Raw genomic sequence first — 24,633 nt, 5'->3', positions numbered from 1 at the left:
TTTTGGTCAGACAGGCTGTCTGCTCTCAAACCCTATCTCCTGATAAGATGTTATCAATGACTATGCATTTCCGAAACTTCATTAGCAATTTTAATTTCACCCCATCCTGTGGTCCTGTGATCTCACCCTGCCTCCACTTGCTTTGTGATATTTTATTACCTTGTGAAGTATGTGATCTCTGCGACCCACACCCTATTCATGCACTCCCTCCCCTTTTGAAAATCGCTAATAAAAAACTTGCTGGTTTTATGGCTCAGGGAGCATCATGGAATCCGCTGACATGTGATGTCTCACCCGGACACCCAGCTTTAAAATTTCTCTCTCTTGTACTCTTTCCCTTTATTTCTCAAACCAGCTGAGAGCTTACAGAAATAGAAAAGAACCCACGTTAATCATCAGTGGTGGGTTCCCACAATAGATTTATAAACAAAGGGGTCGTTTGATAGAAAAGTATTGGAAAACAGTAGCAAGGAGGTTGATTAAAGAGACATCTTCAGCACAGTGAGTTATGTCTGAGTTTTCAAAGGGTTTTTGCTGTGATTAGGCCCATCTGTCTTTGCTAATTGGTAGGCCCCTTACCCTCCCAAAGAGACTGAGAGATAGAGGTGCAATCCTCTTCCACGTTTATATTTGAAAGAAATAATTCTCAGGTTCTCAATAAAGACATCTCCTGGATTGTTAAACTGAGGCTGGAAGAAGATTTATATCTATTTCAAAAGGGCAGAAAGACAATTTACAATTACCAGATTTCTAAAGTAAATGTACTAATAAAAAGAAAGTCAAGGGGCTTATAGAAAGGAAAAAATCTGTCTAAAGTGTAGTTAACTGAGAGGTCTCTGTTGGTCAATTCCAATTATATAAAATTCTAGAAAAGGCAAAACTACTGAAACAGTAGAAAAATCACTGGTTGCCAGAAATGTGGGAGGATATGTGAAGACCAGGGACGTATGGCGGTGGGAATCGGGGAGCATGGCAAGATTTTAGGGCAGTGAAACAATTCTGTTTTATATCATAATGATGGATATATGATGTTGTGCATTTGTGAAAACACATAGACATGTACAACAGAAAGAACAAACCCTAATTTAAACTGGGGTTTTAGTTAATTATGTATCAATACTGATTCATCAATAACACAATAGATTATGCTGATAATAGGGGAAACTGGGAGGTGGGAAGAAAGAATATACAGGAACAAGGGACTCTACTTGTGGTTCAGTTTTTCTGTTAACACTGTTTAAAAATAAATTCAATTAATTATTTTTAAAAATGTCATCACAATTTTTTACATTACTTAGTTGCTTCATGTTATTATTCTTACATTCTTTTCCTCAAAGCACTATCAGGAGCATTCTCAATGTTCACCATATATCATTTGGGATTAAATTATACTTAGATAAAATATAAATTGCATAAAATACTTTAACATAATACTTCGGAAACACTTTAAAAGTTTTTTTTCACATTTTTTATGCTAGTAATTTAATATAGTCATTTCTTACATTTCATTTAGAAAGTTCCCTTCTAAATCTCATCTTACATAAATTAACTTATTTTAAAGTCAAAATTACCTATCATTTCATCAGTTTTAAAAGAAACTATATCATCTTCAATGTGCTTCTGTCTGCAAATTATGAATTGATAAAATCAGAATTATTTTTTTCAAGGACAACCTGAAAATCTTCTCTCCTACTAAACTGTAATATAAAATGGCAATCTAGAAAAATCCTTGATTCTTTTAAATTGTTCTGTTGCATTCACATACCTACTTATATGTAATAATTTTAAATTGTGTTCCACACAATTCTTCTAGGACATACTTTCCCCAAGATCAAAATAAAATTTTAAAAATTCTAATACCCAGATAGATACAAAATAGACTTGAAAATTATGTTTGATGGCTGACAGCAAAAACAATGTTGTCATGTCCCTACAACTGTTTTGTGATGAAGACTACCCATATGAGGATTACCAGTAAGACTACGTAGATGACATTCTGAAGCTCATGGGCTACAAAGACAGTTCCACGAAATATTATAAATGTATTGTTAGAGCTTGTTCACACTTGCTAAAACCAAACACATGTGTATCTCCAGAAAATAAAAATAATAGGCTAAACAATTCACAGTGGTGTTTTCCCTGAACTAGGCTTTTCATCTAGAGTATCCATTCAGTGTCTCATTAGAGAAATGAGTTTCTTCACTCTTATAACTATCTTAAGTACAGGTGCATTTAGGAATTGGGGGGAAAAACTATGCTAAAAAAATTCCTTTCTCATTTTCCTAGCTTTTTCCAAATTATCTTTATGTAGGGCTAAGTGAGATTTCAAAAATCATTTTCTAAAATGCCTATAATTGGTAAAATTTCCACATATGGATGTCTTTTATCCTAAGATTCATACAAATTGGCATATATTTTTCTTGGTTCTCAACTAGTCTCCAATGAAGAAATATATATATATGTCACACACAAATACAAATACCATGACATGGGATGGATGAGGGCACTGTAACTCAAAGATAGGTCTCTGGACAGGTGTTAATTTGCAAATTATTGTTGCAAGTCCTTGACAAGATATTTTAAAAATTTATATCAATTTGAAAAATGTAGATAAATTGTGATTCAATTTTTAGTTTTTTGATAAAGTATTTCTGTTAAATATAATAATAAAAAGGTAGATTTCTATTTTGCATCTTTTAAATTTTATTTTTCTAGTGTTTTTACTTTTATTTTAATATTACTAAAGTAACTACTGGTCATTGGCAACTGATAAATTTAGAAAAAGAAAACCTTGCTCTCAGGGACATGGTTGTTTATTGGTTAATTTACCTCTCTCAGTCTTGCAGAGTTTTGAAGAACAGAGAGCCTGAAGTTAATTTCCAAAGTTCAGATCCCAAATGTCCTCTTCCTTTCTATGAGACACTGGGTGGTTATTAACCTGTGTGTCTCTCATGATGTATGTGTGGCATTTACCTCTGTGCCTGACATATGCTAAGTGATTAAAAAATGTCAGTAACATTCATTATTGTTACTCTCTGAGTCAAAGAAAATCTCTTATCCTACTTTCTCCCAATAATCCTCCAATTCAATTCTTCATCCTTCTCTGAGAACAAAAACAATAAAAACAAAACAATGACAACAAAAGTCACAAGATTTGTCTATAATTAATTGAGAGAATTGTGAGTAGAGGCAAAATTACAAGTTAAGACATCAGCCTAGGGAGGAATAACTTTGAAACTCCTAACTCCAAGTAAAAATAAGACCTTAGACATGCAATAATCATGCATTAAATAATTAAACTAATATAGTTATCAGACCTTTACATACAAAATTAAAATGTGTCTTTCTCATTATATTTAAATGGAAATGGAAGCTTTCTGATTTTGTTTACTAATTTATATCCCTGGCACCACACAGAGTGCATGGTAGGTAGAACATCTCAATAAAGGCTTATTAATTAGATAAACAACAAAGGAAAGAGGGAAGATAGGTTTATAGATATCCCCTTTTTAAATTTTCCCATAGCAGCTCATCTAACAGCACAAAAAGAAGGGCAAAAGCTGAAATCAGAATTCTCTCATTCTGGCAGTTGTTTTCTTCATACTTTTTAGACTATCATAAAATTGTGTACAAAATTATTATAACACATCTTTTGGTCAATTAATCACATGAAATTATAACAAAGCAAATTTCTGTGGCTCTAAAACAGTACGCTTAAAGTGTATTCTACAAACAACCTAAATAATTATAACTGGGGAATAAATTACACATGAGTATTCTAAGCCCTTAACATTTGTTAAGTGGTGGTGAGCAGAACTTTATTTAGGAAATGACTTGGCCTCTTCTCTTTGTGGTTAAATGTTGTTTCATATTAGCCACCAGTGTTTCAAATACTGCATTTATGGCAATCATTATTTTCCTTTCTTATGTTGCAATACTTAAAACCATCTGACAAAAGCTCTGGATTCACACTCAAAAATAAATAAATAAATGCACTTATAAGTATAAACATATATTTTATACTAGTATTTAATTTCAAGGGATTCATGGAGTCCCTGAGAGGAAAATGGACTGACAGTTTTACAATTTTTGTGTACAGGGCTTTTTCAACTTCCAGTTATTTTGTTCTCACACACAAAATCATTTTTTCTTTAGAAGCAATTTCCCATATAATCAGACTTGTATTTAACAACATCAAATTATTTTTAAAAATTTATGAAATAATTTGAGACAAAATATTATTTTATCTTTGAATAGTATGTTTCATACTGTGATTACTGACATAATTTGATATATGTTTTGAATACTTTATTTGTCATATTTTTCTTTGCTTCAGTCTTCTTCTTTCCTTCTATTATATTCTGGTACTTTAGTTCTTCTTTTCTTCTATGCTTTCCCTGCACTGGGTTTGAATTTGACATTCTACTGTTTTTCTATTCTTTACTATGAACGTTTCACATATATTCTAAACATGTATAAAATAATTCAGTCGTTTTATACTTCAAAAATTGAATATTTTAATTCCAACCTCTATCTTCTCATATTTCATGTTTATTGAACACATTTTATTGTGTGTATTTGAAGTTTATGACAAGATATTATGGGATACATGTAGATAGCAAAATGATTACTACAGTGAAGTAGATTAACGTATCTATCATCTAACTAGTTACATTTTTGTGACAAGAGCAACTAAACTCTACTTAGTTGACAAAACTCTCTAATACAATGCAACTTTATGAACTTTAGTATTCATGTTGTACATCAGATGTCTAGACTTTTTTCATCCTATATGTATGCCATTTTGTATCCTTTGACCCACATCTTCCCATTTTCTCTTCCATCACTCTCACCTCCACCCCACTATCTCTGAGTATTTGAGCTCTTACAAAACACATAGTCCACATATAAGAGGAATTATGCATCATGCAATATTTTTCTTTCTGTGTCTGGCTTATTTTACTTAGCATAAATTCCTCCAAGTCCACCCATGTTGTGGCAAATAACAGAATTTGCTCCTTTTGTTAAACTGTGAACATTATTCCATATCATTCCATATATATATATATCATTCCATATATATCATTCCATATATATCATTCCATATATATGTATATATCATTCCATATATATGTGTATGTGGTATTTTATATATGTATATATGTGGTGTATATATGTACATATATATAATACATGTATATACATATATATACTAAAATAGAGCTACTATGTGATCCAGCAATCTCTTTCTGGCTATCTCCAAAACAGATAAAATCACCACCACGTAAAGATATTTGCACCCTCATGTACCACATATATACATATATATACACACCATGTTTTCTTTATCCATTTGTCTATTAATGAGCATTTAGATTGTTAGATGGCCTCCATATCTTGGCTATTGTGAACAATGCTGCAATGGACATGGGGGTGCAAATATCTTTACATGTTGGTGATTTCATCTGTTTTGGGGGTAGCCAGAAAGAGATTGCTGGATCACACAGTAGCTCTATTTTCATTTCTTTACAAACCTTTATACTATTTTCTATCATATTCCATATTATTGCTGGTATTTTAAACTTCACTGATTAATCATTGCTAAATGATTTTTAGTCAATATTTATAGATGAACATTTTTATAATTTAATTTCACCAACATCATGGGTCTGTCATAGGTTTCTCCCACTCCACCTTACCTCCAGGTTCCAGACAATAAGCTTATTTGCAACCTCTCAAGAATAGTGGAGAGAGAATTTATAATCCCTGTTTCACAGATTTGACAGATGTTTTCATATCTACTTCACACAGTTACATTTCTATTTTGGCAGGAGGCTAGGAATTATCTCATGTCATCACATTGTAGTGAAACCTCAGCTCCCTAATCATTCTCTTACTTGCCATTTGATATCTCATGAGCTAGATAGCTCCAACTTGTGCTCATCAGATCAGAGTTTTGGCAGCTGGAATGTTCATAGTAATTTCTTCTATATTTTTTAAAATTTGAAAGTATCAGAATTTTTTTTTTTTTTTTTTTTTTTTTTTTGAGATGGAATTTCGCTCTCGTTGCCCAAGCTACAGTGCAATGGTGCAATCTGGCTCAGTGCAACCTCTGACTCCCAGGTTCAAGCAATTCTGCATCAGCCTCCCGAGTAGCTGGGACTACAGGTGCCTGACACCACGCCCAGCTAATTTTTTGTATTTTTAGTAGAAATGGGGTTTCACCATGTTGGCCAGGCTGTTCTCAAACTCCGGACCTCAGGTGATCCACCCACCTTGGCCTCTCAAAGTGCTGTGATTATAGGCATGAGCCACTGTGCCCCGCCAGTATTTTTTGTTTCTTTAATAAAGCAGCTATTTCTTCTAATTTAACTCACCCTGCCATAGTAACCAGAAGTCCTCATTAGCACTATTAAACATGATACATTTCTTGGAGTGCAAAATTGTTTCTCCAATTTATCTATAAATATGGGAAACTTGGCATTATCCAAAGTTTTACAATTAATTTAAATTGTAACTGTTTGGCATATTAATTGTTACTACCTTCTTAAAAAAGAAAAAAGATGTTATAATAAATATTGCCTAGAATCATTTTCAAAGATTTACTACATTTAAAATTTAGTGTGCTTTATATTGCCTACATAAAAATAAAACTTGTTGAAATCTGCTGTGGCTTATATCTTGTGTGGAATTTGTGATCACAAAAACTGAAGAATTAAAGAGCTGCACGCAGCTCCTTGTCAAAATACAAACTTGCTGTTGGTTGGATTTTTACTAATAATATTATACACTTTAGTTTTGTGTTTAAATGGAAAGAAAATACTAAAGTGCTATAAAAATTTATGTTTCTAACTTTTATTTAATGCTCATGGCTATAGTTTCATGGAATCTCAAAATGGCAATGTATAAACTTTTGCCGTTTGACCTATAAATCTAAACATAAAAACAAGTTTCACCTATTTTAAGTAACATTGAAAGAATATTTTGTTTTCTGTCAGCCAAATTATATTATGTTATACACATTAAATATAGCTTTTAAATACATCAGCTCATGGTAGGAATTATTATCCTATTAAAGTTATTGATAAATTTAAGTACAGTAAAAAATCTGTGAATTATATAATGTTACCTTGAAGAAGTAGAGTAAGAGGAATCAGAATTATGTGAATATCACAAAGATGTATGTCTCTCATAACTTCACTAATATATATCATTTATTTTTTATTGATATATAATTGAATCAATTTTCAATTATGTGTTAAATTACATTTATTTTTGTTTATAGATAGGACAATATTTAGCTGTATTTCCCACAGTATATTGATATTTAATTTGTTTTGCTGAAAATTATAAATTACTCAGGAAAACAGAAAACGAGGCCCATTAACAAGAATATTTTGAGGAGATGTTGGTCAGTTGTGTGAAAGAATGGATGGCTAGTAATAATGTATGATATACTTTTATTCACAATTGCTTATCCTCCCGCTTTCATGGAGCATGGATCTTTCATCACCCCAGAGGGTTACATGATCAAGCCCCTGAACCTCTCCCCATTAGTGTTCCGAACAGCGGAGTTCATGTTTTCGTTAGATTTTCTAGATGATCTGAAAATAGTAAGAATATCTCTAAACCCACTTACTGATTCTGGCTAATAAGTACGAACTTTACTTTCTCTGTTATTATCTAATCTAATAAAATATAAGAGTATTTTATGTTACATGGCTAGGGAAATAGAGCATTATAGTTCTCATTTGGATTTAGTTAGGCATTGGTGGAATTGATATGTATTCAACTGGGAAGAACATTTGAAGCTACACGGATTTACATATTTATAAACAATATATGACTCTAATTTTAGTATATTGTTTTCTATAAGCATATCTGTGGTCTGTCATAAAACCTTTCATTAATTTCATCATTATCATCACTTTTTTCTTTGCATGTAAGTGAATCTAAACTGCCTGAAAAAGTTAGGGAAAAGAGTCGTGAACCGAAAGAACATCTAAGCTTCTTAATTTATATTTCAGAGTTAAAGATTAAATAAATTACCAATAATGTGAAACTAGAGACAAACCAAAAGAAGTCAAAATGTAAACAAAAATAGAAGTCGGTCTTCTGCTTTCGGTTTTGTCTTTACATCTCACTACTTAACTTGTATAAAATAATAACAAAAATATCCCCAGGGAAGCATTCACAGTTAGCTGAACCATTACTTAATATTTGCCTTAGCATTATCAGTGGTTCCCAAAGTAAGAGATAAAACGCGGACCTATTTCCTAATATATTTAGAGCAGCATTAAAACGAAACTGGCCTTAGGCAAAATCCCAAGCTAGGATATATCCTAGGAGGCTTTAATTTATTTTGCCAGGGGTGTTTTTCCACTGCTCATTATCTTCTCTCAACAACCACATTAGAGTCCGGGAATTGTTGATAAGGAATTTACCCTATAGGTCAAGTCTTCCAGTAATTTAAGCCAGTAGTCATTTCCAAATGTGAAAATCACTAACAACTATTGTAAATTTGTGGCCCAAAATTTTTCATGTTTTACTGCCAGAACTGCATTAATCTACATGATATTTCTGGGGAAGTTATATGGAGTGGGAAGCCTTTGTATTTGCTGTTGAAAGATATCTTAGATGGTGACTGTCAGTGGGAAGGAAATGGAATAAAAAATAATTGGGGGAATGAGAAAAATGTATGGGGGAATAGAGCCTCTAGGAATGGGCCTTTGAGGCGATGTGGGAAAGTACTTCTATAGAACAAGAAAGGTCCTTAAATGTGAAGCATTGATTTTTAGTATATATATAGTATATATATGTTTAATAATAAATACCATTTACTAATTCTTATAATTTATCAAGCACTTTTGGCCACTTTGAATATATAAAATTAATGCTGACAAATTTCCATTTATACGTTTTATGGTGGACACTAGAACAAAAATTGAAATTACCTTAAAAATGAAAGCATCATTTTGGTTAGTACTTCAGAAACAGATTTTCAGAAATGATTGTACTTTTAGAATTTCCTTTTAGGAAAAACAGTGAATACGTAAATGAAAAGTGGAGGTTGGAGAAAACGAAATAAAAAAAGAAGGAAAAACATTCTAGATAGATTTAATCTGTACAAAGCACTGACTTGCACACAACAAATATATTAATTCTTCATAATGACTGTATTACAAAATGAGAAATTAAAAATTAAAACTAGGCTAAGGTGGGGAGACTTTCTATATGCAGCATGATGGCAGTTATTGATAATGATTATGGATTTGTTAAGGAGAAAATGGAATTGGGAGGATATAGAAAAGCTCACAGAATAAAGAGATAGCCTGAAGAATTAGCCTCAAAAATAAATGTGCATAGCTGAAGGAAGAGACAATGGACAGCATAGTCATTCGTGGGCCTGGCCTGCCTGCCTTGCCTGGATGACACCATTGGGTTCTTGTCAACAGTGTCATTGCCTCCAAAAACTTCACAGCCCTTAATGCACAGTCTCTCTGGCTACTGGTCAACAGCACAACCACTCTGCATCATCTCCAAATGATTTGAATCTTTGAGTCATTTCCTCTAATTACAAATCTTGCTTAAGAGCACCTGTGTGGCCAATCTTGGTTCATCCATCTATGTCTCTAAAAATGGACATTCTAAAAATGGACAGGAGAAATTTTTTGGACAACAGCCAATTGGAGAAATAATTCTAAAATTTTGCTTACATTTTAGATGCAAGCGGTTCTCATTTTTCAAGATCCTGTTATGCTCAAATTTCAGTTTTCATAGTTTAGTTAAATCACAACAGTTTCCTAACAAGAAGTCCACATTTTAGTTGGTATATTAACTATGAGTAAAGGTGTAAAGTACAATCTTTGTTGCTAGTTCTTCAGTCCACAAATCACCACATAAAAACAGATGAACATTATAATCCGTGACTAATTACACTTTTTTTTTCAAATTCTGTTGGTGATTGATCACTTTACGTCCGTTATTAGGTTCATGCACCGACAGCAAAGCATGTATTTGCAACTTATGTGTCTCCTGGTAATCTATCATTTTATAAAAATTAAAAAAAAAAAAAACTGAAAGAGAGACTTGACCAATAAAGATGAAAATGCCACAAAGAATCAAAAAGTGGTAATGCTGCAAGTGAAATTTGCATGTACTTATAGAAGAAAAAGCTAATTTTAAGAATATTGACACTGCTGCTATTCAAGAGACTCTAGATATGTAGCTACGGGCACTAAATGAAGGTGAACTTATTTACATACGTAAAAAAAGTCTTTGTGACAATGTCTCAGAAGAAGTAATGCTGGCAAAAAAATTCAAATGAAAGAAAATTTCATATTTAATGAAACTGATAAACATGTGTTTCTTTATTTACCATATTAAAATCAATAATTTACCATATTAAAATCAATTAATTTTACAGAAAATAAAACTCACAGATGGTGTCTTTTAAAAAGTTAATATTAAAATGTTAAAAAGTTAATATTTTTGCCCTTTATAATTATAAAGAATGTTAAGATAATACATTGTGAAAGTATAAAATCTGACTCCTCTTGAAATGAATACCCATTATGTTGTTATCCACTAATGGTAATACTCTCAAAAAAAAATGTGGTGAACACAAAATCATGATTTTCTAATTCCATCACTACTCCTGCAATTTATTTTTTTATTTTTTATTTTTTTTGCCATTCTACAAGGAAGAGATTTTCCTTCCCTCATTTTACTTACTTGTGGATTTGTTTGTTTAGATGTATTCTTATTTAATTCTATGAGCTATAATAAATTACTCTTATTCAGACAATGGAAGCAACTTTAAGCCGACTCCTGGCACAGTAATTTGTCCTTTAGACATGACCCCATCATTTTTTCAGTACATCCCACCTTCCTATTATGGCATAATTTTTCTTGTATTTCCAAGCCTAATCTTAACTCTATCTACAAATTCTCTAAGGAAGCTTCATTCCTCTTCATGAAGAATTATATTTAAAAATTAAGATTTTGGCTCTAATTATTCTCATTGCTCCTGAGTGTCACTGTCATTGGTTCTATACTCTTCTGAGTGTACAGATCTAGAAATCAGATTTAAAAGGTATGTATTTTAAAACATGCATGATGCTGATCTGCATCTATCTATCATTGATATCTATCTGTCTATCTAAAGCTACGGATTTATATTGATATGGGCTCGCTAAGCAGAGATTCTGTATTTAACACTACAGCTCAGTGAGTTATAAAAACTCCAGTGGTTTTGTTAGTTTACAGAAATATGGACCAAAAAGCGGGCCACAGTGAGTTAGTTGGAAATGCCGGACCTCTTTTGGTTTTATGTAGAAGAAGGAATTCATAGGCTTAGGGAAATTGGAAATCCATATTAATCAAGTTGCTCCAGAGAAATGAGCCAATAGTTGTGTGTTTGTGTGTGTGTCTGTGTGTGCATATATATATTTGTGTGTATGTGTATTTTTACTTATATATATATATATATATGTATATATATTTATGTATCTATGTGTGTGTGTGTGTATTTATATGATTCATAATACAGAACTGGTTCACATGATTATGGAGGATGAAATATTCCAAGACCTATGGTCAGAAATTGAAGACCCATGGGAGAACTAATGTGTAGTTGTAGTTCCAGTCCAAGTTCAAAAACCTAAGAATCAGGAGAACCAATGGTATACATTCCATTTCAGCACCTGCAAGTTAGAGACCCAAGAAGAACTAATGTTTCTGTTTGAGTCTGAAGGTTGGAAAAAGGCCAATGTCCCAGCTCAAAGGAGTCAGACAGGAGGAGTTCCCTGTATCCCTGTATCATTCCACCTGGGTGAGATTCTTACTTAAAGTCATTCAGTCATAATCCTACAGATGGTAGTTTTGCCCCATTGGTTCCTCAGTCACTTCCACTTCATATCCAACAGCAGACAAATGATCCTAGACTTTTCTCTTTCCAGATACATAGCACCATTTTCCAACAGTTATGAATGTGGTTATCATTATTATGAATGCATTAACTTATTCCTTAATGCTACAATATGCAGACAGTATTAATAGTTACACAATCACTAGTCAACATCTTTGATAAAAATAAATTACTAACTACAGTTTAATGTGTGCTTATTTTTGTCTTGAAACTTGAAAGTATATAGTCAGATTACTCTGTTCAAGAATTTTGAGTTAATTCCCCTATCTTGCCAATGTGATTATATCTTTTCTTCAATGTATGGTTAGGTACATTTGTCTCTCTATTCCACTTTCTGCCATGTTTGATATTGTTACTTTTTTTGGTTATGTAAAACATAACATGGTTCTAAGAGTTAAACTAATACAATTGTTATATTCAGGGAAATATTATTCCCTTATCTCTTTTACCCTATTTGTTTTGACCCTCTCTTATCCACACATTCCAACTTCCCTCTGAAGGCAACTGATAGCATCAGCTCCTGTTTTATCCTTCATGAGTATGTATGTATGTGTTTTGTTTTGCACAAATAAGCAAATACGTGTATACTTTGTTCCCTTTAGTTCATGCATAAAAGCTAGCAGACCATAGACAATGTTTTGCATTTTGCCTTTTGTACTACATCACATGTTAATAAATTATTCCATGTTAATTCTATGAATTCATAGCTATTTTTATTACAGCTCACATTACACAGTTTTAAAAACGTGCCATAATATGTTCTGAAAATCTCATATGTGTTGGTTTTTTAGTTGTTTTACTGTATTTTCTAATTTCAAATAATTTTACAATGCATAGACTTGTTAATATGCTTTTTCATATAGCTGGATACTTATTTTGTGGGTAAGGTACTGAAAGAGGGATGCCTTATCTAAAGGTTACATTTGTGTTTTTATTAGACATTGTCAATTTCTCCTTCAAATTATTATATTAATTTGCATTCTCATCAGCAATGTGAGTGGCACTTCATTATCTTACTAACAGACTATGTTGCCATTGTTTTCTCTTACCTGTTGCCATTTCAATCAATGAGAAGACATCTGAATGTTCTCTATATTTGTGTTTGTCTGAATGAGTTTCAAAATGCTTTATATTATAAAAGCTGTGTTTGTTTTAGTGAATTTTCTCACATTTTGTACCCATTTTTCTAAGCCACTTTTTGCCTCTTTCCTTTAATTTTTAAGAATTTTAACTGATACTGATATTTGCTGTCCACATATCGCACATATTTTCCTCCTAGTTTGTCAGTTGATTTCTATTTTATGGCTTATTTTTACCATGTTAAAGTTTTATTTTATGTGCACTGATTCAGTTTTATCAATTATATCCTTTCCTTACCATTTCATTTTCTCCCTTGAATTTACATTTTAGAAAACACTTCCCAATCGAGCAATCCCACTATTGGGTATATATCCAGAGGAATCAAAATCAGTATGTCAAAGAGGTATCTGAACCCCCTTGTTCACTGCAGCATTATTCATAATAGCAAAGATAAGGAATAAATATATGTGTTCATCAACAGATGAACGGATCAAGGAAATGTGATACACACACACACACACACACACACACACACACACACACACACAATGGAATACTATTCAGCTTTAAAAAATAAAGAAATCTGTCATTTATGACAATATGGATGAGCCTGGAGAATATTATATTAAGTGTAATAAGCCAGGTGCAAAAAGACAAATAATGGATGATCTCATTTCTATGTGAACACTAAAACAGTTGATCTCATAAAAATACAGAGTAGAATGGTGTTTACCAGGAGCTCATGGTGGGAGGGGTGAGAGGCTAAGAGGATGTTAGTCAAAGGATACAAAATTTCAGTTAGATAGGAGAAAGAAATTCAAGAGCTCTTTTGTAAAATATGGTGGCTATAACTCATAACAATATATTATATTCTTGAAAATTGCTGAGAGAGAACCGAAAGTGTTCTCCTCCCACACAAAAAGTAAGAATATGAAGTAACACATGTACTAACAAGCTCAATTTTCTATTCCATAATATGTACATATTCAAAACATCATGCTGTACATGATAAATACACATAAATTTTGTTAATTAAATAACAAAACAAAAACAATACTCTATGTTCAGATTATAAATACATTAATGTTAACTTCTAGTTACGTACATGGTGTCATTTTTTACAATTAGAAACACAATCAATTGGGGGTTAATTCTTGACTATGAATCTAATTTTATCTTTTTAAAATGTACTTAGTCTTTGATTTTTAACTGATGCTATTTAATAATAGTTTAAAGAGTTTTTTATTATTTGGAAATAAATTGAACACAAATTTTGGTAATAAAAAACTGTTACATAAAATGAAGTAAAGTTTCACGTATAATTATGCAATCAGTAGAAAATAATATAATTCATATCACACATTTATTATGTGGTTTTTTAATTGAATTCTAATGTAATAAAACTCATGGTATATTAAAGTACCCTTTGAAGAAGTTCCATTAAATTTACTCTATCAACATTAAAAGATACATTCCTATAAATACATGTGGTCAAAATTAATATCATGAATCTTTAATTAATTTTGTAGTTCTCTTTCTGTTATACTGGACAACATACATCATTTGACAACTCCAGAGGGTACATGTTTTGAAAAAATACAAGTTTTAAATCTAAAGGTATCCAATATTTCCTAAATAACACTAAGAACTTCCAAGTTATCTTCCAATTATACAGGACAATAATGATATATAATATACAAGTGATTAAAAATATTAAGGTCACTACAGAAATATATTATAAAATATTGATTTTATGATATATAGATTTACAAATGGTGATAGCTATATTCCAACCTCAATGAGCAAAACAAATAAGGCCATATTTCAGTGTAAGAAATTTGGATTAGATATACCAGGTAATCAATGTACTAAGTTATTCAGAAGTATTTGAGTGTCTGTTGTAAACCATGCCTTGATCTTGACAAAAGAGATGCAGAAATGAATTTCTGCCTAGAAAAGATAAAGGGCTTTTTTTCTGATAACAGGCATCTTATTTTGTTGAATATTAACTGACTCTCTGCTCAAGCCATAACTATTGTATTGTTTGTAGTATAATCCCTTAAAATATTTTCTAAATAATATTCACCCTTGTTTCTTCATTTTACCTTATCTAATTCTATGTTTCTTACATCCACTTTTTTTCAGGCAAAATTGAAAAGGTTTGCCTACAGTACAGCAAAATGACTATAGTTAACGTACACTGGAAATTCACTAAGAGAGTAGATTTCGGGTGTTCTAACTACAAAACATAAAAGATAACTATATGAGGAGACAAATATGTGGATTATATTGACTGTAGTAATTATTTTACATACATATTAAAATAATTGTAATCTTAAACATATTCCATTTTTATTAAATTTATTTTAAATAAATAATAAAAGCTTTGCCTACATAAGCCATGTCTGCCTTCTCACCACCCATTCTATTATCTTTTCCACTCTTATCACTTTATTAATTTGTTCTTCTTAAGGATATTATTGACCGTTATGTTGATAACATAATATACGTTTTCAGTTCTCATTTTATTTAATGTTTTTGTATATGCTGTTGATCATGAGTTCCCACTCAAGCTCTACTCACTTAGTTTCTTCAACTGTGTTATAGACAGAAAATTTTATAGCAAGACTTTTTTATTTCTTATGAACTGTAGTGTATGAGAAGGAAGGAGGAAAATACTTTTAAATAAGCCAGAATCAGGGGATGAGTCTCTCTGATTTCTTAGCACATCAAACTTTGGGACAATCAAAGGCCTGCTCAAAAAACTGTCTTGAGATCAGAAGAGGATGGGTCTCAGTCCATTCAGATGATGAAGATGAAACCTCGCGAAACTCAGCAGGAGACGGGAGGTGGACTATAGGATTGTAAGGTAGTAAACTTCAAAAGGGTTATTTGAAAGTGTATTCTGGTAACTTAGATTTTTAAAGGGATCTCAATTCAGATGATACAGTGATGTCTTGGGAAATTTGAAATTCTTTTTTATGGTTTTAACTTTTAGAATAGAGAGCATGTAATTATGTTGACTAGTAGAATGTGTTCCTTTTCAACTGCAATTATACTGGTTTAATTCTTCCAGTTCTCTTCTGTTTCTTTCATCATTTCCTTTTCATATTCACCGAAATTCATTCATCTCTGTCTTCTAAATACATACTAAATCCATTATTTTATCTCTTAATGTAAAGAAGCTAATTCAAGTCATCTTACATTTTCCCTGGACTATTGTGATAACCTCCTTCCTTCTTCCTTGTATCTATCTGTGCTTACTCTCCACATAACCATTCTCCCATCAGAGCCCAAAAGAATAATTCGGACCTTGTTATTCCTTGACAGGAACACTCCTCACCACTCTTGGAAAACACTTATGGTCTGTAAGATTTTGTACAATTTGGCCTACAGCTTTCTCTTCCAATTCATCTGATGATACATTTTCTTTACCAATAATGTTACAGGCATTTTGGCAATATTTAGTTCTTTCAATGCAATCCTGAGCCTTTGAAGATACTTCTTTTTTCAACCCGCAATACCATCTATCCCTATCCTTATGTATATTTACTTAAGACATACGGTATATCAGGTTAGGTGAACTAAAATGATTTATTGCAAAAAACATCAGAATAAATATAGTCTTTATTACTGAAAGTTTAATATACTAGCATTCACTCTTATAAGGATAATACCAACTACCATCAATATAATCCTCTGGATTTCGTATTACAAATGGTATCTTATTGTACACAACTTAATGTTAAAAGTTTTAACTGTTGTATTTTAGCTGCTTTAATTCCCTTGACATTCTCTGGCGATATTATTAAGAGACCATGTTAAATTATCATCATGATCCGGCGCGGTGGCTCCCGCCTGTAATCCCAGCACTTTGGGAGGCCAAGGCAGGCAGATCACCTGAGGTCACGAGTTCAAGACCAGTCTGTCCAACGTGGCGAAACTCCATCTCTAGTAAAAAAGAAAAAAATTAGCTGGGCATGGTGCCAGGCACCTGTAATTTCAGCTACTCAGGAGGCTGAAGCAGAAAAATCACTTGAACCTGGGAGGTGGAGGTTGCAGTGAGTCGAGATCGTGCCACTGCGCTCCAGACTGGGTGACAGAGTGAGACTCTGTCTCAAAAATAAATAAATAAATAAATAAATAAATAAAATTAAAAGAAAATAAAATTACTCTCGGGGGGGGGCGGGGTGCGGAGCAAGATGGCCGAATAGGAACAGCTTCAGCCTCCAACTCCAGCGCGAGCGACACAGAAGACCGCTGATTTCTGCATTTTCAACTGAGGTACTGGGGTCATCTCACTAGGGAGTGCCGGACAATCGGTGCTGGTCAGCTGCTGCAGCCTGACCAGCGAGAGCTGAAGCAGGGCGAGGCATCGCCTCACCTGGAAGCGCAAGGGGGAAGGGGATCCGTTTTCCTAGCCAGGGGAACTGAGACACACAACACCTGGAAAATCGGGTAACTCCCACCCCAATACTGCGCTGTAAGCATACAGGCACACCAGGAGAATATATCCCACACCTGGCCGGGAGGGTCCCACGCCCACGAAGCCTCCCTCACTGCTAACACAGCAGTCTGCCGCGATCTATCCGCAAGGCAGCAGGGAGGCTGGGGGAGGGGCGCCCGCCATTGCTGAGGCTTAAGTAGGTAAACAAAGCCGCTGGGAAGCTCGAACTGGGTGGAGCTCACAGCAGCTCAAGGAAGCCTGCCTGTCTCTGTAGTCTCCACCTCTGGGGACAGCGCACAGCTGAAGACCAACAGGGGAAGTAGCGGGAGCCGGTGCAGACGCGAACGACTCTGTCTGACAGCTTTGGGGAGAGCCGCTGGATCTCCCAACGTGGAGGTTGAGATCTGAGAACGGACAGACTGCCTGCTCAGGTGTGTCCCTGACCCCTGAGTAGCCTAGCTGGGAGAAATCCCCCACTAGGGGCAGTCTGACACCCCACACCTCACAGGGTGGAGTACACCCCTGAGAGGAAACTTCCAAAGGAAGAATCAGACAGGTACACTCGCTGTTCAGCAATATTCTATCTTCGGCAACCTCTGCTGCTGATACCCAGGCAAACAGGGTCTGGAGTGGACCTCAAGCAACCTCCAACAGACCAACAGACAGTCCTTCTGACTGTCAGAAGGAAAACTATCAAACAGGAAGGACACCTATACCAAAACCCCATCAGTACGTCACCACCATCAAAGACCAGAGACAGATAAAACCACAAAGATGGGGAAGAAGGAGGGCAGAAAAGCTGGAAATTCAAAAAATAAGAGCGCATCTCCCCCTGCAAAGGAGCGCAGTCCATCGCCAGCAACGGATCAAAGCTGGTCAGAGAATGACTTGGACGAGAGGAGAGAAGAAGGCTTCAGTCCATCAAACTTATCAGAGCTAAAGGAGGAATTACGTTCCCAGCGCAAAGAAACTAAAAATCTTGAAAAAAGAGTGGAAGAATTGACAGCTAGACTAATTAATGCAGAGAAGATCATAAACGAAATGACAGAGATGAAAACCATGACACGAGAAATACGTGACAAATGCACAAGCTTCAGTAACCGACTCGATCAACTGGAAGAAAGAGTATCAGCGATTGAAGATCAAATGAATGAAATGAAGCGAGAAGAGAAACCAAAGAAAAAAGAAGAAAAAGAAATGAGCAAAGCCTGCAAGAAGTATGGGATTACGTAAAAAGACCAAATCTACGTCTGATTGGGGTGCCTGAATGTGAGGGGGAAAATGGAACCAAGTTGGAAAACACTCTTCAGGAAATCATCCAGGAGAACTTCCCCAACCTAGTAGGGCAGGCCAACATTCAAATTCAGGAAATACAGAGAACGCCACAAAGATACTCCTCCAGAAGAGCAACTCCAAGACACATAATTGCCAGATTCACCAAAGTTGAAATGAAGGAAAAAATCTTAAGGGCAGCCAGAGAGAAAGGTCGGGTTACCCACAAAGGGAAGCCCATCAGACTAACAGCAGATCTCTCGGCAGAAACTCTACAAGCCAGGAGAGAGTGGGGGCCAATATTCAACGTTCTTAAAGAAAAGAATTTTAAACCCAGAATTTCATATCCAGCCAAACTAAGTTTCATAAGTGAAGGAGAAATAAAATCCTTTACAGATAAGCAAATGCTTAGAGATTTTGTCACCACCAGGCCTGCCTTACAAGAGACCCTGACGGAAGCCCTAAACATGGAAAGGAACAACCGGTACCAGCCATCGCAAAAACATGCCAAAATGTAAAGACCATCGAGGCTAGGAAGAAACTGCATCAACTAACGAGCAAAATAACCAGTTAATATCATAATGGCAGGATCAAGTTCACACATAACAATATTAACCTTAAATGTTAATGGGCTAAATGCTCCAATTAAAAGACACAGACTGGCAAACTGGATAAAGAGTCAAGACCCATCAGTCTGCTGTATTCAGGAGACCCATCTCACATGCAGAGACATACATAGGCTCAAAATAAAGGGATGGAGGAAGATCTACCAAGCAAATGAAGAACAAAAAAAAAAGCAGGGGTTGCAATCCTTGTCTCTGATAAAACAGACTTTAAACCATCAAAGATCAAAAGAGACAAAGAAGGCCATTACATAATGGTAAAGGGATCAATTCAACAGGAAGAGCTAACTCTCCTAAATATATATGCACCCAATACAGGAGCACCCAGATTCATAAAGCAAGTCCTTAGAGACTTACAAAGAGACTTAGACTCCCATACAATAATAATGGGAGACTTCAACACCCCGCTGTCAACATTAGACAGATCAACGAGACAGAAAGTTAACAAGGATATCCAGGAATTGAACTCATCTCTGCACCAAGCGGACCTAATAGACATCTATAGAACTCTCCACCCCAAATCAACAGAATATACATTCTTCTCAGCACCACATCGCACTTATTCCAAAATTGACCATATAATTGGAAGTAAAGCACTCCTCAGCAAATGTACAAGAACAGAAATTATAACAAACTGTCTCTCAGACCACAGTGCAATCAAACTAGAACTCAGGACTAAGAAACTCAATCAAAACCGCTCAACTACATGGAAACTGAACAACCTGCTCCTGAATGACTACTGGGTACATAACGAAATGAAAGCAGAAATAAAGATGTTCTTTGAAACCAATGAGAACAAAGATACAACATACCAGAATCTCTGGGACACATTGAAAGCAGTGTGTAGAGGGAAATTTATAGCACTAAATGCCCACAAGAGAAAGCAGGAAAGATCTAAAATTGACACTCTAACATCACAATTAAAAGAACTAGAGAGGCAAGAGCAATCACATTCAAAAGCTAGCAGAAGGCAAGAAATAACTAAGATCAGAGCCGAACTGAAGGAGATAGAGACACAAAAAACCCTCCAAAAAATCAATGAATCCAGGAGTTGGTTTTTTGAAAAGATCAACAAAATTGACAGACCGCTAGCAAGGCTAATAAAGAAGAAAAGAGAGAGGAATCAAACAGATGCAATAAAAATTATAAAGGGGATATCACCACTGACCCCACAGAAATACAAACTACCATCAGAGAATACTATAAACGCCTCTACGCAAATCAACTAGAAAATCTAGAAGAAATGGATAATTTCCTGGACACTTACACTCTCCCAAGGCTAAACCAGGAATAAGTTGAATCCCTGAATAGACCAATAGCAGGCTCTGAAATTGAGGCAACAATTAATAGCCTACCCACCAAAAAAAGTCTAGGACCAGATGGATTCACAGCTGAATTCTCCCAGAGGTACAAGGAGGAGCTGGTACCATTCCTTCTGAAACTATTCCAATCAATAGAAAAAGAGGGAATCCTCCCTAACTCATTTTATGAGGCCAACATCATCCTGATACCAAAGCCTGGCAGAGACACAACAAAAAAAGAGAATTTTAGACCAATATCCCTGATGAACATTGATGCAAAAATTCTCAATAAAATACTGGCAAACCGGATTCAGCAGCACATCAAAAAACTTATCCACCATGATCAAGTGGGCTTCATCCCTGGGATGCAAGGCTGGTTCAACATTCGCAAATCAATAAATGTAATCCAGCATATAAACAGAACCAAAGACAAGAACCACATGATTGTCTCAATAGATGCAGAAAAGGCTTTTGACAAAATTCAACAGCCCTTCATGCTAAAAACGCTCAATAAATTCGGTATTGATGGAACGTACCTCAAAATAATAAGAGCTATTTATGACAAACCCACAGCTAATATCATACTGAATGGGCAAAAACTGGAAAAATTCCCTTTGAAAACTGGCACAAGACAGGGATGCCCTCTCTCACCACTCCTATTCAACATAGTGTTGGAAGTTCTGGCTAGGGCAATCAGGCAAGAGAAAGAAATCAAGGGTATCCAGTTAGGAAAAGAAGAAGTCAAATTGTCCCTGTTTGCAGATGACATGATCGTATATTTAGAAAACCCCATCGTCTCAGCCCAAAATCTCCTTAAGCTGATAAGCAACTTCAGCAAAGTCTCAGGATACAAAATTAATGTGCAAAAATCACAAGCATTCTTATACACCAGTAACAGACAAGCAGAGAGCCAAATCAGGAAAGAACTTCCATTCACAATTGCTTCAAAGAGAATAAAATACCTAGGAATCCAGCTTACAAGGGATGTAAAGGACCTCTTCAAGGAGAACTACAAACCACTGCTCAGTGAAATAAAAGAGGACACAAACAAATGGAAGAACATACCATGCTGATGGATAGGAAGAATCAATATCGTGAAAATGGCCATACTCCCCAAGGTTATTTATAGATTCAATGCCATCCCCATCAAGCTACCAATGAGTTTCTTCACAGAATTGGAAAAAACTGCTTTAAAGTTCATATGGAACCAAAAAAGAGCCCGCATTGCCAAGACAATCCTAAGTCAAAAGGAAAAAGCTGGAGGCGTCACGCTACCTGACTTCAAACTATACTACAAGGCTACAGTAACCAAAACAGCATGGTACTGGTACCAAAACAGAGATATAGACCAATGGAACAGAACAGAGTCCTCAGAAATAATACCGCACATCTACAGCCATCTGATCTTTGACAAACCTGAGAGAAACAAGAAATGGGGAAAGGATTCCCTATTTAATAAATGGTGCTGGGAAAACTGGCTAGCCATAAGTAGAAAGCTGAAACTGGATCCTTTCCTTACCCCTTATACGAAGATTAATTCAAGATGGATTAGAGACTTAAATGTTAGACCTAATACCATAAAAACCCTAGAAGAAAATCTAGGTAGTACCATTCAGGACATAGGCATGGGCAAGGACTTCATGTCTAAAACACCAAAAGCAACGGTAGCAAAAGCCAAAATTGACAAATGGGATCTAATTAAACTAAAGAGCTTTTGCACAGCAAAAGAAACTACCATCAGAGTGAACAGGCAACCTACAGAATGGGAGAAAATTTTTGCAACCTACGCATCTGACAAAGGGCTAATATCCAGAATCTACAAAGAACTCAAACAAATATACGAGAAAAAAACAAACAACCCCATCAAAAAGTGGGGAAACGATATGAACAGACATTTCTCAAAAGAAGATATTCATACAGCCAACAGACACATGAAAAAATGTTCATCGTCACTCGCCATCAGAGAAATGCAAATCAAAACCACAATGAGATACCATCTCACACCAGTTAGAATGGCAATCATTAAGAAGTCAGGAAACAACAGGTGTTGGAGAGGATGTGGAGAAATAGGAACACTTTTACACTGTTGGTGGGATTGTAAACTAGTTCAACCATTATGGAAAACAGTATGGCAATTCCTCAAGGATCTAGAACTAGATGTACCATATGACCCAGCCATCCCACTACTGGGTATATACCCAAAGGATTATAAATTATTCTACTACAAAGACACATGTACACGTATGTTTATTGCGGCACTATTCACAATAGCAAAGACTTGGAATCAACCCAAATGTCCATCTGTGACAGACTGGCTTAAGAAAATGTGGCACATATACACCATGGAATACTATGCAGCCATAAGAAAGGATGAGTTTGCGTCCTTTGTAGGGACATGGATGCAGCTGGAAACCATCATTCTTAGCAAACTCTCACAAGAACAGAAAACCAAACACCGCATGTTCTCACTCATAGGTGGGAACTGAACAATGAGATCACTTATACTCGGGAAGGGGAACATCACGCACTGGGGCCTATCATGCGGAGGGGGGAGGGGGGAGGAGGGAGGGATTGCATTGGGGAGTTATACATGATATAAATGATGAATTGAGGGGTGCTGACGAGTTGATGGGTGCAGCACACCAACATGGCATAAGTATACATATGTAACAAACCTGCACGTTATGCACATGTACCCTAGGACTTAAAGTATAATAAAATGAAATAAAATAAAATAAATAAAATAAAATAAAATAAAATAAAATAAAATAAAATAAAATAAAATAAAATAACTATCATGATTAATCAAGAAGTTTTAACAGAAATAAAAACTTTTTATTCAAAAATATACACATACCTTTACGGTATGTACGAACATGTGCCGCTTAACAACAAGAAAAAATTCTGAGGAATGCATCCTTAGGCAATTTTGTTATGCAAATATCATAGAGTACTTACACAAACAGATGATATAGCCTACCTAGGCTATGTGGTATAACCTATTGATCTTAAGCCACAGACCTGTATCACATGTTCCTATGCTGAATACTATAGGTAACTGTCACACAATGATAAATATTTGTGTATTTAACTACAACTAAACACAGAAAAGGTACAGTAAAAATATGGTATAGAAGATTTAAAAAAATGGCACTCCTGTATAAAAACTTACCATGAATGGAGCATCTGGAATTTGTTCTGGTTCAATCAGTGAATGATAAGTGAATATAAAGGCCAAGGGCATTACACTACTGTAAATTTATAAATACTATACCAGTAGGCTACATTAATTTTTTTAAATGTTTATTTCTTTAATAATAAATTAACTTTAACTTATTGAAACTTTTTTACTTTAAACTTTAAACATTTTTAAGCTTTTTGACTCATAAGACAAAACACACATGGTACAGGTGCAAAAAAATATTTTCTTTATATTTTTTAATAAGCTTTTTTTATTCTTAATGTAAACCTTTTTAACTTTAATTTTTTTTGTGTGAAAAACTAAAACATAAACACACACATTAGCCTAGGCCTGCACAGGATAAGGATCATTAGTATCACCGTCTTCAACCTCCACATTTTGTCCCACTGGGAGGTCTTTAGGAGCAGTGATATGCACGGAGTTTTTATGGTAACAATGCCTTTATATGATAATAGTAACTTCTGGAATACTTCCTGAAGAACCTGTATGAGGCTGTTATACAGTTAACTTTTTTATAAGTAGAAGAATTACACTGTAAAATCATAATGAAACTGCAGTATAATGTATACATAAACAAGGAATACAGTCATTTATTATCATTATCAAGTACTGGGTACTTTACATAACTGCAAGTGCCATACATTTATACTACTAGCAGCACATTACATTTGTTTACACCAGCATCACCACAAACATGTGCATTGTATTATCACACTACTAGGCAATAGAAACTGTTTATCTACATTATAATCTACTGGGACTGCCTTCATATATGTGAT

The sequence above is a fragment of the Rhinopithecus roxellana genome, chromosome 18 (assembly GCF_007565055.1).
Source record: "Rhinopithecus roxellana isolate Shanxi Qingling chromosome 18, ASM756505v1, whole genome shotgun sequence".
NCBI classification, from domain to species: domain Eukaryota; kingdom Metazoa; phylum Chordata; class Mammalia; order Primates; family Cercopithecidae; genus Rhinopithecus; species Rhinopithecus roxellana.
This window is presented reverse-complemented; position numbering follows the sequence as displayed.